At 43.8% G+C, this 18,385-nt stretch overlaps 1 protein-coding gene across 2 annotated transcripts in view; it reads right to left on the reverse strand.

Annotated features, from left to right (window-relative positions):
- Window positions 1-18,385, reverse strand: part of SPSB4 (splA/ryanodine receptor domain and SOCS box containing 4) — a 96,100-nt gene that overhangs the window by 62,630 nt on the left and 15,085 nt on the right. The window contains exon 1 of one of the 2 annotated variants that reach the window (XM_054282796.1): window positions 13,675-13,783. The exons of the other annotated variant lie outside the window; for it this stretch is intronic. The gene's annotated coding sequence lies outside the window, so the exon portion shown is untranslated. Of the gene's footprint in view, window positions 1-13,674; window positions 13,784-18,385 lie in introns of those variants that run through there. 2 annotated transcript variants of the gene reach the window in all.

Here is an 18,385-nt window from a genome sequence, read left to right on the forward strand (position 1 = left end):
ACAAAAAGACAAAACAACAAAATAACTTCCTGTTAAACAAATAAATGTTTTTGCAAAACCCCACATTATTTAAGCAACAGCAATGAATTTCATCTGTTTCAAACACCAGCCACTACTAAAGCCCATCTGTCAGTAGAGAACAATTGCACAGACAAGTGGAGATAATGGAGAAAGTAATATCATAGAAACAAACTGCCTAAGCTCTAAGCAACAAAATTTATTTTCCTCATGCTTATAAAAGCTTTTTCATTTTACCAAGTAATATTTTTGTGTCTGTTTTTATTTATTTAGGAAATTTAGGAAGCAGGGCACTTGGTAACACAGGAGAGGCAGGGGAATGGCACAGGGCTTTAAGGAGTTAAAGATTCACAGACAGTTATGTCCCCATGTCAAAAATCTGACTCTTGAAGACACAAAGGCCACCTTGGTGAGAACCCAGAATGGGTCTCGCAGTGGTGAATCACAGAATGGTTTGGTTTGGGAGGGACTTTAAAGATCAGCAGGACTTGGGTTAACAGCACAAAGCTGAGTAAGGGGAGGTTCAGTTTGGGTACCAGGAAAATGTTTTTCACCCAGAGGGTGGTTGGGCACTGAACAGGCTCCCCAGGGAAGGGCACAGCACCAAGCCTGTTCAAGAAGTGTTTGGTCAATGCTCTCACACACATGGTGTGACTCTTGGAGAGTCCTGTGCAGGGCCAGGAGTTGGGCTTAATGATCCTGTTGGGTCCCCTCCAACTGAGGATATTCTGTGATTTTAAGATTTGGTTCCAACCTCTCTGCCATGGTCAGGGACACCTGTCCTTAGACCAGGTTGTTCAAAGCCCCATCCCATCTGGCCTTGAACACTTCCTGCGATGGGGCATCCATGAAATCTCTGGGCCCCCTGCTCTGGCCAGCTCCTTATCCCCCGAGTGATTCTTTGATCAAATCCACATCTCTCCAGATTAGAAACAGAGATGTCCTGTGGGACAGTGTTAGATGCTTTGCATAAATCCAGGTAGATTATATCCATTGCTTTCCCTCATCCACCAATGCCATAATCTCACCATAGAAGGCCACTAAATTTGCCAGGTATAGTTTGCCCTCATTGAAGCCCTGCTGGCTGTGTGGAATGTGATTTTCTTTCTGGCTCTTTCATTGTCCTAGAGCCAGATTAAGCAGAAAGGCTGGTTTTTCAAATCAGTACTGTTCTATGGAGAAAAACTATATCAGACTTGGCAGTGTTAAAATCAGAGAGGGCCTCCAACTAGGAAAAGCCATGGTGGAAGAAGTTGCTACTTGGAGTAGCATTGACATCTCTCTATTACTGACCTAACAATGCACACCCTCAAAGAAATTCATGCTGCAAGTGCCAACAATTCCAGGTATTTCTGACCACAGGAAAGTACTTTAAAAAGCCCACACCAGACTTCCTAATAGAGGTATGGATAAAAATAAATCAGCTTTGTGCCTGCCTACAGGGCAACTCTCAACACAAAGTGTGATCTATAAGCTCAAACACAAGGCTTGTACTTCCCAAAATAACTTTACACTCTAGTTCCCTCTACTAAGCACTCTTCTGAAGGGAATTTTTTTTAAGCAGTATTTTATTTGCAACAATTAATTTCCAACCATATCTCCTTCATTAATGCATTGGATGGAAAGGGAGAAAAACATTGAAAGTTATTTGGAAGAAAACTGCACCAGCATGCAAGTTTTGATGTGAATAAAAATATACTAGTCTTAATACTACTTATACTTAATCTTTAGGTGTACTGCTGCTGAAATAAAATAAGTAACATTGTGTTCTGGAAGTCCTGCAAAAAACTATATTAAAAATTAAAATATAGTATACTCCAAATAATCTCGGTACAACCCTCCTATATTTGATATGGTGGCAGAAAATCTTCCAGACGTGATCTAAATCTGCCAGACTCTGATTCTCCAATAACTCAGGAAGGGACCTGCTCTGCCCTGGAGGAAAATGTGTTCAGTCTAAATTTGGATCAGCAGCACTTTAGACAAAGAAAAAGCACATCAGTAATTACAAGTTAATCTTCAGCAACAGGTGGAATATACTAAAAACAAAGTGCTCTGAGTTTTTCATTCTGGAAAAACAAAACCCTAGATTGTATTGGGATATACAGATCATCTTGATTTCCAGCATGATAAAGAATAAAAGTAACATTTAGAAATATCTTTAAAAGTAAAGGACTACCTGCAGGAAAATAAGTCATCTTCCCATTGAGTTGTAAAAATTATAACATTGTCAGTATAGCCTGCATTCCTGAACAAATACTGGGAAAATTATTCTTTTTTCTACTTCATCAGAGCTAAACTTGTTTTTGCTTACTACATCCTCAAGAGCAGCACAAGTAGCATAAAATGAAGTAGATTTATACAAAGATCCTTCCAGAACCATTTGAACTAACCAAGATGTTCACTTGAGCCTAAATACAAACTTGCACTTCTCAAACAACAATTTACTGCTGCAGAAGACTTGCAAGACGTACAAACCACAGCACTGTTGAATATAAAACCATGTGGGATACTGCACAAACACTACAAATAGTTTCAGAGGAGGAAAGCAAGTCTTTTGGCCAAGAGGTTAAGGAAAAAAATATCTAAGGATACTGGAAATCTGAGGGGGTTTAAATTCCAACCATTCTTGGAACAGATAAACTGTTCCCTGAGTGCTGTGTGGACACAGAAATTGCTACACAAGAATCATGGGGTCCAGAGGAGTTGTGCATTCTCATATTTAGTATGAACTCTTGTCACAATTCACAGTCAAGAATCAAAAATAGAGGCAAATTTGAAGAAAATAATTTACACAGTATGAAAGTTTAATGGAGCATTAAAACCCAGAAGTCTGTTAACAGTTCAAACCACCTGGAGAATCTCGCTCATGAACAGAGGTCTTCCTCCACAGCAAAGGAAGGAATGGAAAACTAGGAAGGAATGGAAAATTTTATGTGGGGTATTTTCAATTGCCCCACATAAAATCTTCATCACAGCTAGGGCTAACAGGTTTTTGTTACAATCCCAGTCTTTCTAGTTTCCCTCTCTTCTTCATCCCTTCCCCTCCTTTTCCTGTACATCCCACTGTCAGTTTCCTTAATACTGGGAAGCCACATCTGGCTTAAAATTTTACCCATTTTTAAGCATCCTTTTCAGATATTCACCTCCCCACCTGGCACTGCTGGAAAGACAAGCATATGAAAGCACACTCAACCCTCACCTTTCATTAGGTAGCAGACTCATGAGCAATTATCAGAATACATTATTGTCTTATTAACACAGCATAATCAAGGGGAGCTGAAAAAGTAAATGCAGCGTCAAGCTCCTCTCTGAAATTCTCCTAAGGAAAAAAAAGAAAACCCACCTGTAAACACAGATCTAAATTTCTGAAATTACTGCATAGCTTGAATGACAGTCTGTGTAAGACACTGTAACTTCTGGTACTGCAGAAATAACTTATATTTATACAAAAAACTGCAAGCTGGGACCAGGATGAATGATTTACAATTTGGAAAATAATTTGTTGAGCCAGTAGCTGTAAACACAAGAGCTGAGCCTTGCAGAGCTCCAGGCTGCCACAATACTGAGCAGTCAATACTTGTTGGTGCTGCAGTAGTTACTGATGGGTGGGTTCCCCAGTACCACAAGGATCTGTAGGACAGAAATTGGTTCCAGCTGAGACCACTTTTCTGTGCTCTGAAAAGTATAGGATACTGTAAAATAACCACCATCCTTGCTGGAAAGGGAGGGGATGTCTGCGAGGAAAGCAGACAGATGGACAAGAACTCTGTGCTGCCATCTGACTCCCTATTTAACACCCCTTTCCCTATTCCCTAATGACACATGCTGTGAAGATAAATCACTGGGTGGAAAAGAGAATGCACTGGGTTCCCTGGGAAGGACACTGGTGGTACAATTAGGAAATGCAATTCCCTTGCTAGGGAACCACAGGGCACAGAGAAGAGAGTGTTCCCCTCTCTCCTGATGGAGGATTCAGAGGGATCTAAGCAGGAGGGAACTTCCAACACCAATAAAAAATAAGGTAGTCAGGCTCCATTCAATTGCACTGTGCAGAAATCACTGTGATTTATGACTTCTGCCAAGAACCTAGTGCAGGGAGGGGAAGCACCTCCCCTGTGTGTGCCCCTCATACTAAGCACACACCATCCTGTGTCTGTGTGAGACCAGGGCTGCCTGCCTTACACAGACACAGCATTAAAGGAATTCATTCCTAAGGCACTGGGAAAATACCACATGGGAGAACTTCCAAGTCACAAATTCTGCTTACTGAAGCTAAGCTGCTTAATCAAGTTAATTGAAGGAATTAAAAAAGCATCTGGAGAAGAACATGTTCACCAGCCAGTCTCTAGTCGTTCCTGAGCTGGTGTAACTTCTTCTGGGAGCCAGTTCCCTGCTGGCACAGCACAATCTATCATCAGCCATCACACTGATTACAATCCATTAGTTTTGCTAAGTACTAATGAATTTAAACCTAGTTTTGTAATTTATTTACAAGCTATTCACATACTGGATATGAAGCATATATATACAATGCTTTGTGTTGTTAACAAGAGAAATGTGGCTGAATATTAAAGAGTTGCAGTTAAAAATGACCAGTGTAAGTAATAATTCTCTTCACAAGGAACTGTTTGTGGAAATTTTTTTGGCAAGAGAGCAGGACAGAAGCTTACAGTCTTTAAAAATACAGCTGGTTAATATACAGGGGGAAACAGGTAAGAATCCACAAGAATGACATGTTTTAAGTATCAGTCCCATAAATATAAAATTAAATTAAAATGTCATTTTAGAAAACACAGAGAACAGAGTTGGCACTCTTATAAAATGGTTTTTCTTCCCTGCTATTAAGGCAGGGTGATTAAAATGAAAGATAATCCTCTTTATTTCAAAAGCTAATTACTACATGTAATGAAACTTCTTCTTGTACCATGAGACTGAACTGAATTCTACCAAGACCATCAACCCACACATCTTTGCTGTAATAAAGTAACTGCTTGAATTTTTCCTTACAATCCTATTTCTACAATAGACTGTTAGTCTCAGCTTTGATTGCAGCACACCACATTCCTCACCACTACGGAAACCAAATGCAGAACAGCTGTGGAAGCAAACCCCACTGTAAGCAAATATTCAGACCAAAGGAAAAAAACCTACGAGTAAAAAAATCCCTTGTGAAAACCCATTCACTGGGAATTCTGAGGAAAGTTAAACTGCCAGTTTAGCCTTGGCTTAAGGATTATCCAGAGGAAGCATCCCACACACACTCCCAGGAGGTGTAAAGAGATGCCTGCATCTGTTAAGTGCCCAGATTTTCTATGCTGCCAGCCAGCAGTGCTCCGGAGGAACTGAGCTGTTTGCTACACTACTGCTTCCTGCATTGCTAATTCAGATGTCTAAATTTAGATGCTACGTTTAGCCAATGGCTTTTCCACTTCTTCCAATAGTTAAAAGAAAAACAGTTCTGCATCAATTCACTATCTTCATCCATGTGAAGAAGAAAACATGATGTCAGAATTATACACTGGAATTACATCCCAAACCTCCAGCCACAGGGTGAGAGACAATTCCTGCTGTTCTCCTGAATGACTGCACACCAGGCACTACTGAGTCACATTACTATCTAACCATGGGCACTGCTCACCCAGGTTCCAAAGATTTTACCATAGGGAAAACAAAATCTAAAAATAAAGGGAGTGAAGGGAGGGGGTTGGCTTCTGCATTCCCAAAGACTTCCTGCTGCCATGTCCTCTATTAGCAGGATGTGGATGGAGTAAAGCAGTAAAAGCAAGCTCATCAGTCACTCTCACATCCCCAGAGTGTTGAGACATTTCACTTTGAATTTCCCTTTGGTGTCTTTTTCCAGCAGTCAAACTGTCACAAACTAAATCATATGGATTTTTTTCTTCCCTTGCACTATTATTCACCATTGCTAGACAGAGGTGTATTCAAGTGAAAACAAACTATTGATTCTTGTTGCTGGGTCTAAGAGCAGGAAATGCAAGCAAATTTTCCATGCTGAAGGTGACTCACTGAAAAAAATCCCAATTATTATAAACTGAAAGCACACTGTATCCCTAGACACGAACTCAGGGCTGCAGCCTCATGCACCTCCTCCCATCCCACTGCAGCTCACTGAGGAGAGGGAAGTTGTGGTACCACATCGCTGCTGACTCCTCACAGGAGCTGGAGCAACACAGCAGGAGGACCTTGCAGCAACTCCTGATGGTTCCTTTCATGCACCCCGCCTGGGAGGTCTATTTTCACTCCCACTTGCATTTTTTAAATCCTGACAGATACTTAGCCTTAGTCCCTTTGACAAATTAATCATCTTTTTCTCCATCACCTTCAGAAACTGCTGTTGAACGTTCCTCTCTTTCCCTGTCCACACTTCAATACATTGCTACCAGGAGATCTCACAGGTGAGCCTCTCTCTCTTCTCTCCACCCACACACTTGGTTTCAAATAACACAAGTAAGAATGCAAAAAAATTTAAAAATAACAAGGACATATGCCAGGTCTCATGCTCATGCTTGTTTAATACATCTTGTTCTATTTAACTCAAAGGATAAGATACTGCACATGTTGTAACAAATCCTTCCTGAGCACATTCTCACATCTTTGGTAGATGATCATTGCACTTACAGCACAGCATTTTAGTCTAAACAAGCCAGCAGTGAACTCTGCAAGGTTTTCCAGACTCCTAGAAACAGTTACATCAGCACTGACCCAAGTACAAAGGAACTTCTTGATGTGATAATATTTTAAATAATCACCAGCTTCAATGTATCATTTGCCTTTGAATACAAAAGATGATAGAAAACCCACCCTTTTTATCTTGCAACATCAAAACCAAAGGACTCTATAAATATTTAGTGAATGACCAGTACACTTAGAAGTGAGAATATCACAGCAAGTGTTGCCCAGATGTTAACAGCATCAGAGGCTGACGGTGCTGAAGTGCAGGGACAGTTAGGTGCTGGAACAAACCACAAGTTACATTAATATGCAGCAACACAGTAAAATGAGGTTGGGATGGCAATGTTTCTGTCTTTCATACACTTCGATGTACTATCATCATTAGTTCAAACAACTTCTGTCATCTCTGACACGCTTAACAGTAGTTTTCAACAACAAGGAAAACAGTATTTTGATTTCTTTATGTTGCATCATAATTTTGAAGGCAAGATGGCAATGCATCTGAACCTTCTTGCAGGGTCAGACTCCCAAAATGTGCTCCATAGACAGAGACTTTGCTCAAGCATGGGATAAAAATACCAAAAGTCAGAATTGAAATTATTATTCTCAATTTTAGCACTACTGCTGCTCCTTTCCAAGGCAAACAATAAAGTAATGGCCCTGCCCAGGTGAACTAGGTGGAGCCTCAAAATACCCTAAAGATTTCAGCATGTGCTCCTATCACACTCTCAGCTCCTCAATTGAAATCCAAGCAGACTAGTGATAACGCAGAGGAACAGATACTCAATCCCCCATGCACAGATGTTATACAAATCTGAAGTATCTACAAGTACACCTTTTTACATGTTAAATTAGGATTAACTTTCAAGATAATCAAACAAATGAAGCAGTAAATTTTCATTTTAATGGCCTCTTTTTTTAAACTCAAGAAAGTGTCTCAGCCATAAAATACCACACAAACAGCAGCATAAGGACTAGGTTTCAATTTTAACTCTTAAATCCCCCAGTCAGCTACACTGGATTTTGGATTATTTATAACTTAAGCCAACAATTCACATAAATGGATACACTACAAAATGATAGGTAATGGCATCATTGAGCAAGGAATACAAGTACAAACAAATTTTCACTAATAACTCAGAAAGTAGTTAGAGCTCAAAATCCCCTTTACCACTTAAACCAACTATTTCTTTGGCTATACATACAGATTTGACTCTCATGGCATTTTCTCACATGTGAAGTAATACAGTCCTTGTTGAGAACTCTGTGCATTCATTGCTTAATTTTATGTGGCTTCTATAATGAAATAGTTTAATTAGAAAATAAGATCAACATTTTTGAGAATTAATTCAATGTTCAAAGACAACAGCCAACTTTCTTCCAAGCCATTTTCATTCTTCCAGAGCAAAACTATGGTTTAGAATATTCTTGTAGAAAAACAAAGAACCATCACACAGCTCATAACAAACACACAGCCCACCACCTGGGGATTTCTGTGGACAGCACACTCTCAGTATGAAATGCAGCACTGATGTAAATACTTTGTGCAATGTGGCTCTTTTTAAAAAATTATAACCTCCAATATCTACTGAAAAAAGGTATCTTTCTGCTGGAGGTAATTTGTTTCTGCATTCGTTTGAAGAAGAGACAGAGGAGAAGCAGTTAAAATTAAATTATAATTAAGTACATAAACCTTTCATCAGATTTGAAAAATCACACCTTTTTTCCATGCCTAAAGCTATACAAGTGCTCTTGCATGATTAATACTCCTTTAAAAAGCAACTCTAAATATGTTGATTTCTGAACATGCAAGAAACTCTTCCCAACAAAGGCTGCATGAGGCTGCTGCTGTGAGCTGTAGATGGAGCCTGAACAGTCTCTAGGTACTGGCCTGGCTTCCCCCCTCACAAAGAGCTGGGCCGTATTCAGGTGCCGAGCAGAAAAGCTGCTGAAGGAATAGAAGAGGCAGGTCAGCTGTCAGCAGCGCCTCTGCTGCCTCAGGACAAAGCAGAAATTCCAGCCCCTCCGCAGGGAATTCCCTCAGCAGCTCCCTGCCCCAGCAAGGGGAGGCTCTGGGGGATGAGCTCCTGCACTCTGGGCCATGGTTGGGTCCCAGGGCATGGAGCCATTTCTGCAGGAAGCAAATCCTCTTTCTTCTGATGAGACACTGTGAACACAACCAATCTTTTCTCTTTCTCAAAAATCTCTTGGCAAAATTTTCCTTAGGGGTTGCTACTGCAGAAAGGCACAACAGCAGACAAGTGCACAGCAGACTTCAACAATAGGTTAGGATGAGAAATGCAGTACATGAAAATTTTTTTGAAAATAGGCATTTAAATCAAGAAAGCAAACTCATCTAAAGACTCCGCTGCACAGCCCTGAAGAAATAGCTTGCAATCAGCTCCAAAATGGATTTCCTACATTGCTGCACACCAACGCTTACTTGTCCCTTCAGCCTCTGACAAATCCTCAAAGATAAAGTTGCTAAGTCACCACACTCTGCAATGCAACACAATAAAACTTGTCATCTGACACTACTCATGAGCAGGATTACCCCACAATGTTCAATTCAAAGATACAAAAAATAAGCACAGGGAAGCAAAAAAATATCCAGAATACTGCTCAGCATTGGTCTAAGTTCAACTGACTTCAGCATGAACAGATTTAGGTCACAGAACACCCATGTTTAAGTCCAGGCACCTCACCTTTTACTAAGGATGGAAACAGATATAAATTCTCCTCACATGCTTCATTGCTACAGCCAAATCACAGTAAATTATGTAAAATTTCTGCATTTCAATTGCTACAGAAATAAAATGCTGCATCACATTGGCCTCTGAGGCAAAGGTGACATCCACTTGAAAAAGACATGCTCCAAAAAATACAAACATACACATAGGTGCATTTCAACAGGCTAGTACCTGACACTACTCCATTTCTGGTGGAAAAGGAGCCAAAGGAAGGAAAGAGGTGAGCTCAGCCCAGAACTCTTGATGGGCCAGTCTTTAAAAGAGCAGAGGCAGCCAAATTAGAGCCATCAAGTTTTAATCAGTTGCTGCCAATCAAATGGCAGTTCTTAGCCCAAAGTCATGGCACCCTGTGAGCACTGATCTCTCTCTTAACCACCAAAAACACAACCCACGTTTTCTAGCTCTCCTTTATGCGTTTTTCCATCCTGCCACCAAGGCCACAGGAGCACCATAAAATCTCTTCAGGGCAGGGATTTTTCCCTGATGGGCTGTGAATGCTGCTGAGTATCCTGCCAGCTTTCCAAACACAACAAAACAATCCAAAACTAACTTTTAACTTTATCACCATCCAATCTAAATGGCTGTGGGCTGTAGGGCTGTACAAGCAGCTGAGGAAAAGGCATTTCATGACATCATTGCAAAGGTCACCTGGAAGCAGGATTCAGACAGCATCCACCATCTCAGATACTTCAACTCTCGAGGAGCACATGTCAAGTATATTGCAGTGCTGGCTTCAAGCAACAGCTGCTTGGACACTGCACCAAAAGTACACACCTGCTGTTCTTTGTCAAAGTGAAGTTACCTGTGAAGCTGCCTCCAGCCCTTCCGGAGCAGCACTCTCCAGTACATGGGCAGTACACGGCCCAGCACCATGGCAGTGATGCACACACAGCTTCTCAAGGCAAAAAGCAAACAACCAACCCCCACAAACAACCTGAGCCTGAGTTAAGTTGAAGAAGTCAGAAGACATGAACTGCTCTTCCAGGAAGCACGTGATGCATTGACATCCTATCCCCCAGCACAACCTGTGTCAGCTAACAGAGGATGTTGCAGAGACAGCCTCAAGTCACCCCCGAGGGCTGTGTGCTGCAGAGAGTGACACAGATTCACCAACATGTACACAACCCCGTTAAAAACACAGAGGGTGAGGGAGCTGTCTGGTCGGGCAAGTTTCAACCCACAGCACTTGTTGATTTCAGTCAGTCCAAAAACATCAACTTCCAGAATTATAGGCAAATATGTATCCATAACACAGAAACTTTACAGAGAGTTTTGATTTCAAAACAGGTTAACTGTTCAGTGGGCAGGTTTAACCAACGCCTTCATTACAGAAAAAGGATCTATTCTGGCTTAATAAATACTTAAAATTCCCAGGACAACGTGTGTGGCCTGCACCTTCACTAGCCTCAAGGTACATATGGCATTGACATAGCTCAGATGGACTGATGGCATCCATCCATCCATCCATCCTCTGCCAGCATGGAGCCCCTCATCCCTGCAGCCACGAGCCCAGCTTTGCTTCCTGGGCAGTGCCAGGAAGGCGGGCACCCAGCAGTACCAGCCTCCACTCCTCTCTACCATCAGTCTCACCTCAGCCTTCAGAGAGGATTTGTGAAGTCCAGCAACATTTACATCCACCCTCTGTCCTGGGAAACTCGCTGAGAAGAAACTACATCTAGATTTCCTTTACATGGATCTCCTATTAAGAACATTGCATTTGTCCTCACTAACTGATGCAGGAAATAGATGTGAGTATCAAGGCTACTCTGCATTACCATTATTCAACCTGGGATTTACCACTGCAGGAGCCTCAAGCTCACACTGAAGTGAGGTTGCCCCAGCACAAAAAGAATTGAGCAGAGGATGTCAGTGCAGCAGTAGTGAGCAGCCAAGCACACTGAAGAGAGCAGACAGCTAAAACACAGCATGGCTTACAGAATTTGAATAAGGCATCTCTCTTTGTACCCTCCTCTTCTTGGCCATGAAGAATTACCAGGATGGGACAGTTGAGTATCTAGCATAATCCTGCTAATCACTTTAGCCAAGGATTTTTAACAATAATATCTCAGAAAATCATGTAATGCCTTTTTCCTCAATTGCTGTCACTATGTCTCAAATGGGTAGGCAAATCAGCTCCTCACAGGAAAACTCTCCAGCTGTCTCAATTAAAGGAAGCCAACGCAAAGTAACCATCACATGGAGTCCTACAACATGTCATTGAGTGCCATTGTGAAAATTACTTTCCTTCTCCATAAAAAGAGGTCAACGTCCTATAAACAGAAGAGGGGAAAATAGTGATTGTGAAGGAAAATGAGACAAAAATAGCTGCCTTCAATTTTCTTGGTACATGGAAAATCCATTTTAAAAGTTTACACAGCAACAATGAAGCCTGACAAGTTCATGACTTGTTGCTTGTGGAGTCATAGGAGAGATGTCCCATCATTCAGAAATTCACATGCTGCACAAACACAAGTCATAAAGATAGGTGTAATTTGGTCAAACCAAGAATCAGAAAAATCTGATCTTTCAAGAAACAAGAAACCTAATAAGTACTTCTTGGGGGATGGGGGGGGCATTATGCTTCTCTTAAAAAAACCCCAAATATCCAAGCCAAAACAAAAAAAACCCACCATTGACAACCTTTCCAAAACAAACAAACCCAAACAACCCCCCCTACAAAAAAAACCCCAGAAGTCTCACAACTCTGAAAAGCTCCTTGCAAAAAGGTGGCACTGCTTTCTCAGTCCCGAGCCCAGAGCCTGTTGAGCAGGAAGCCCGGTGCCTCAGAGCTGGCTGCAGTGACATTTACAAAGACAAACAGCCCGATGGGATGGGATGGGAGTGAACCCAGGGCTCCCGGAGCCCAACAGCACCAGGGCGTACTTCCAGAGCAACACCCACATGAGGGCCGCAGGAAGGCACGGCGCTGGGAAGTCTTCTCCTGGCGATGCAGGGAAGTACCGAATCTCCCTCCAGTCCTGGCAGGGTCACTGAAGCACAGGACGGTCATCCAAGGACATCCGGAGTCAGCAGCAAGACACCGAGGCACATCAGCTACCAAGGAAACCAGACTTACATGACTAAGGCCAGTTATAAAACTTCCGCTTGTTGTTAGGAGAACTTACAGTATCTGGCATTTCTCTGTCAGCAGCACCAAATAATCTAACAGCAATTTGATATTCATGTCCCTGACGGGCTGCTTTAGTTACAGAAACAACATTAAAAATGTAGCATCCTTCGAGGTACACCGCACAAGTCAGGCCAGTTTCAGCCACAAGCATCAACTCTCCGGGAGTGCTTTTTTTTTTCTCCTGATAAGCTCTTTTGCAGCGTGGAGATATCTTATCAGGGATTGCTTCTGTCACCGGAAGGCAAACAGAGCACTGTGAAAATATCAGGTATGACTTAAGCACCGAAGGGCTGCAGCCAGCATCAAACCAGCAGCTGAAGTGGTAGCTGGCCATCTCTCTATATAGGACACTTTCCTCCCTGTAGCAGTCTGCACTCCAAGTCCCAGGCACAAAGAAACACGAATGACTTGCTGCCAGCACGGACGCTGCCACACCAACGCCGGAGCCCCTCCGGGAAGGAATGGGGCGGCGGGGGCAGCGCTCAGCCGCTCTGCCCTGGGTGCCTGGGCAGGAACAGCTTCACAGCAGCCACAGCAAAGCCACCGCCGGGCTCCGAGCGCCTACAGTAACGCCAGGGCACATTCACTCAATACCTTCCTTTGTTGAAACTCAAGTCTCGCATACAAATTCAGGCGAGGGTTCAGCTTCCCTCATATTCTTAAGGAGAACATAATTTAATATTTCAGATTTGTCTAAACAACTGAACTGAAGTCTGGCTTTTACTGCCCGAAAAGCACCAAGTAACCACTGTAAAGCATTAGCTTGTGGCAATCGTGAGGCGAAAGGGTTTGCGTCCGGCAGCGCAAAGTCAGATACAGTCAGTTTATGAGAAACGTAGATCTCTAGTCATCCAAAATCTAGAAATAATTCTCTTACGTAGCTCAAGAAACTAATTTATGTTGCAAACCACTTCATTATAAAGCGGAAAACGGTTTTCAAATGTATTTCTTCGAACACCAGCTTGAAACCTTGCACTACTAAAAACAAACACGAAATCCCCTCACAAACGCGTCTTTACATACTGTGCAATAAACCAGCGAAATCCCACGAATTGAGGGCTTCGCCCATCGCAAACTTACCATAAACCCCCGGCAGGGCACCGGCACCGATCCGCTATGCCGGCAGAGAGCAGACACCGGCGACGAGAGGCGAAGCACAAGTAAACAAACTCGGGAGCCGCCGTGGCCGAGCTCGCACGCTCGGAGCCCGTGCCCCCCGCCCGGAGCGCCCGCCCAGCAGAGGCTGCTCCCGCTGCCTGCGGCTGCCCGGGGAGGCGACAGGAGCCGGGGGAGCCGCGGCTCGGAGCGGGGCGGGCGCCGCGCCCGGGGGCCCGCGGGCGCTGCCGGGCTCGGGGCGGCCGGGCCGCCCGGGAGCCCTGCCCGGGGGCGGCGGCCTGCGGCGGCTACCGGGCTTTGTGCGCGCTGCCTCCCCCTGCGCCGCCCGCCGCCGCCTCATGCGAGAGCCGGCACAGCTGGGGAGCGCCGTGCCCCCTCGCGAAAGCCGATCCCGCTGATCTCATCACCGCTGTTACTAATCCAATGACCGCGGAATTAACAGCAGATGGCAACGCCCCTTCCCCCCGGCCCGGCCCGGCCCGGCCCCCGCGGACGCGGCTCCGGCGCCCGCAGAGCGCAGCCGGAACGCCCCGGGCCGGCCCGGCAGCCCCCGCCGCTCACGCGTCAAAGTCGCCCTCGGGCACCGGGAAACTTTCTCAGCACGGCGTCTGGCCGCCGCCCTATGGGCCACAGCGAGCGGCTTCGCACCTCCGGCAAAGCGCAGCAGCATCTTCCGGCGTGCGCTTCCAAGGGGAAGCAACAGGGAGGCGCCCGAAGTCCGGCCAGCGAGTCCCTGCGGGCGGCCCATGGTGCGCGGGGCACAGCCGGGCCGGAGCCGCAGCCGGGCGGGATCAGTGCCGCGCATCGGGCACCGACGTGAAAACTCCGCACACGCGTCCTTGGGGCTGCCGGCAGGAGACGGAGGTTTGCATTATGCGGGCTCTGTAAGCCAGATACATGCGGGTGAAACTCTAATTATACTTTTGGCTGCCAAAACCAACCCCACACTCTTAGGTTCACGTCTTCTAGAAGGCTACAGGCAAGGCAAGTCCTGTCAAACCAGTGCAAGTTACAAAACAGTCATAAGGCAAGTGTTTCAATCGCTGCTCGTTAATATCAGTAAATAACAACCTGGAAAGCTGCGGTTTCTAACCCTAATAAGCTCGGTCTAAATCACCCTCCCTCCCCTCTGCCCCCAACATAGGTTGACACACATGTATTCTCTCATGTATGCAGTACTTGTGTCCACACTCAAGACAAGAAGTGTTACATTACATGCTGCTTCTGCTCAAACTGTGCACTTCTCACCCCTAAACTAGATTATCTTCTCTTAGAGACCTTAGATCAGAATGGTGACATAAAATAACTCTTTTCTAGGACAAGAAACTAAAAATTGAGAAAGGTGAGGAAAACCTTACTGATTAGTATTTTTTCTCAAATTCTGCTGTCCTACCTACACTCTATACTTCTGGCAATGGAGAGGCAAAATTTCCCCCCACCCCCTTTCATGCTGATACTTATTTCTATAGTATTTTTATTTCTTTTACTAAAATGTTCAGACAGGCTTTTATGAAAAAACTGAGCCAGACAAGAGAAATATCCATGTTCAGACCATAAAAAAAATTGAAAGGAAATTCTGCAAATTCTTTGAGAGTCTTCAGTCAATAAATCCTCCATATGAGCTGCTGTAAAACTGGCTGTGTTTCACACATGCCATGTGGGCAGAAAAAGTGTCAGACAATGGCAGCACCCCTTCTGTGGGGACCTAGTGGTGCCTCCAGGGGTCAGACACTCCTGAACCCAAATGAAATCTTTTGAAGAGTATTAAACTCCAGTTTCTCTCCAGGCCCCGCACACAGACCCATCCCCACAGCCTTTGGGATGTACAGTAAATAGAAAGCACACGATGAATGGGAGTTTTCTATCTGCTCCACAGTTCTTTATGCCTAGGAAAGGCTTTCTGCCATTTCCCATTCCCTCAGGCAGTCTTTGTCTGGTTTATATATACATACATGGACATGAGTAGTCATCTGTGCTCTTAGCAGCAAAGTTAGTGAATGTAAACCCTCCTCTTGGATGTGACCACCAGCTAATGTCTGTTCTGTGGCACTCAGTGGGAAGAGGAGCCCTGGAATGAGCCATGTCTGAACAGTCAGTGGGGCAAGTCTGAGCCTTGGAGGATGTTTTGCTTTCCTCAGTTTTTAACAGCCTTATTTCTCTTACACCCTTCCCCAAAACAGCAGTGTCTCCTCACACTTCTTTTGGCAGCCAGCAGTGTTTCCCAGTGTAAGATGGGATGTGGTCCTTTGTGCCTGTGCCAAGCTTGATGCAAAAAGCGAACTTGGAAAGACTTTCTACATGGTTTGTAATACTAATTCTACAAAAGGAGATTAAAGAAATCACATTAGAAGTTAAGCTTTGTATCTTTTCAGGCAGCTTTAGACACATAGGTCTGAAAAGTGCACAATGCAGAGATCAATCAGGCAGCACAGTTTTGGGAACACGCTTCATGTGCAAATGTGAAAACACTTGAGGGTGTAGAAAGTGTCATTTTGATTAATGAGGGCTACAACATGCTATTTGTAGATAGATGAGAATGTAAAAGAATAGGAAACAATCACCTGTTAAAATATTAACCGTGATTTTAAAACACACTCGAGCATGGTACAGATAGAGCCCATTCTTTTGAGCTGATCCTGCAAAATACCTGGGGAGGAAGAGGCACATGTTTGTGTAACACTACAAACCTTTCAAGATAAACTCTGTGACACAAAGTCAACAAAATGAACCATTTGGTACAGCTGTGCATCACAAAGGGCAGAGCCCAGGCTGTGTCATAAGCATTGTTCACATTCCCCAAAGTCTTCCAGTACTTTGAAATTACCTCACAAAATAAAAATCACAGTCAGAAAGGAAATATTGAGAATAACACACTTGACTGAGAAACACCATGGTTAGGTGGTGAGGGCTAGGTGAGAAATCTGCGTCTCCAGTTGCTTGGAATTCATGGGCAGAGAGTTGAGAGTAAAAATTGTTCACTGTTACCCATGAAACAGTAAGTGCATTTAAGAAAAAGTGAGGAAAAAGAAAGTTGATTTAGATCAAGATGATGGTAATCTGTTTTCTGCTTGTGTCTCACACGAGACTCATCATTTGAAGTTGTATCTTGGCATCTGATAGCAAACAGGCCAAAAAAATATAACTGCCCAAATTTGTTCTTCCCCTACACACTCACCTTCGAGGTAAGTTCCACCTTATTGCATGGTGAGCCTTCCTACACCCTCAACTCCACTCAGAAACAATTGGGAAACATTTCCTACACAAACTCACAAACTTACTGAATCCTGATCCTGTGATCCATCTAAATAACTCAATCAGATCACTGATATTTGACCACCTGGTTTTTGGGCACTCCTGTACTTGGGGTGGCTACATCTGCTCTGGTTTGTAGCAGCAGGCTGAGCTGCTCTGCTGACATTCCAGGCTGCCCTGCAGCTGCACGGCTTTCAGACAGGGCTGTGTCCCAGCACAGGCAGGAGGAACTTGCAACAAAAGGCCATTTAGGCACTGCTGTATCTTGTGTATCTACATCCCTGGGATTCTTCCTCCTTCTAGACTGGAGTTCTGGGTGAACTAAGGTAAATAAGGTAGAGGGGAGAGTTGAGTGAGGCCACAGAGAAAAGGTTATATGTTGATGGACAGTGTGGACAAAGCCCACCTAGAAATCCCTAAGACAAAACAAATACACATCTGAGATTTATAGAACTGTGTTTCATTGCACCATAATTTCCATTTATGGAGCTTAAGTAATGCATATTATTCCTAACAGCCCTCTTAAGTACAGCAATACTGCAGTCTTGATTCCTGCAGAGGAGCCCAAGTTCTTATGAAAATCTGTATTTCCATGCATTTTAGATATCCACATGTGAAGATGTGACCTTAACTATAAGTCTAAATTCCTCAGAATTCCCACACAAGATGTTTAAACTTTAAGAGTGTTTCAGTCCTATAGCTCTGCTTCCATGCTGGACATTTGTATGAAATTACCCTGAGAAGCACAGCAGCCTCTGCCTTGCTCCAGCCATTCAAAACACTCTCTGGACTGAGCTTCTCTACCTGGGTGTTTCCAATCTGACCTGGCCATATCCTGGTAGCCATGAAATCAGATTTACCACTGCTCCTTGGAGCCTAGCAAAACCATTACCCAAGAAGCCAGGATACTGCATCTCTTAATGAACTGACAAATTGCTGCTGGAACTGAGATCTGCTTCCCTAGGCCATTGGGCAGAAGTTAAAATTTACCTCCTTAGAGTTCATCCCCCTACAAGCAAAGACAAAACCCCAAAGAGATTAGGAAATCAGCATTTGCCTAAATGTTTCCTTAGTTCAAAGATTCTTATGTGAGCATAAAGATCCTGCAGACCACATTAGACAAATAAGGATGGCATTCAGAAATAGTTAACAATTCAAAAGTAGAGCATTTTAAAATGTCACAAGTCCATCTATTCAAAAGCAGAGCTACCTGAACTCTCAGATGTGTTTCCAAAGCTTACTATGTACTTCATGTCCTGTAGCACAGTCAAGTCCCTTTCCCAAACACATCAGATAAGGGGAAAAAAATCAGACTATAGGTACACAATACTCCCAGGTAAGAAGAAAACACACCAGGAAAATGAAGGGGAAGTTGAGCTGCTATCTCCATCAGAGCTCATGGTCTCAAGGACCGTCTAAAGGA

Source organism: Melozone crissalis, unplaced genomic scaffold (assembly GCF_028551555.1).
Source record: "Melozone crissalis strain CALT ecotype California unplaced genomic scaffold, PUWL_Pcris_2 ptg000034l_1, whole genome shotgun sequence".
NCBI classification, from domain to species: Eukaryota; Metazoa; Chordata; class Aves; order Passeriformes; family Passerellidae; genus Melozone; species Melozone crissalis.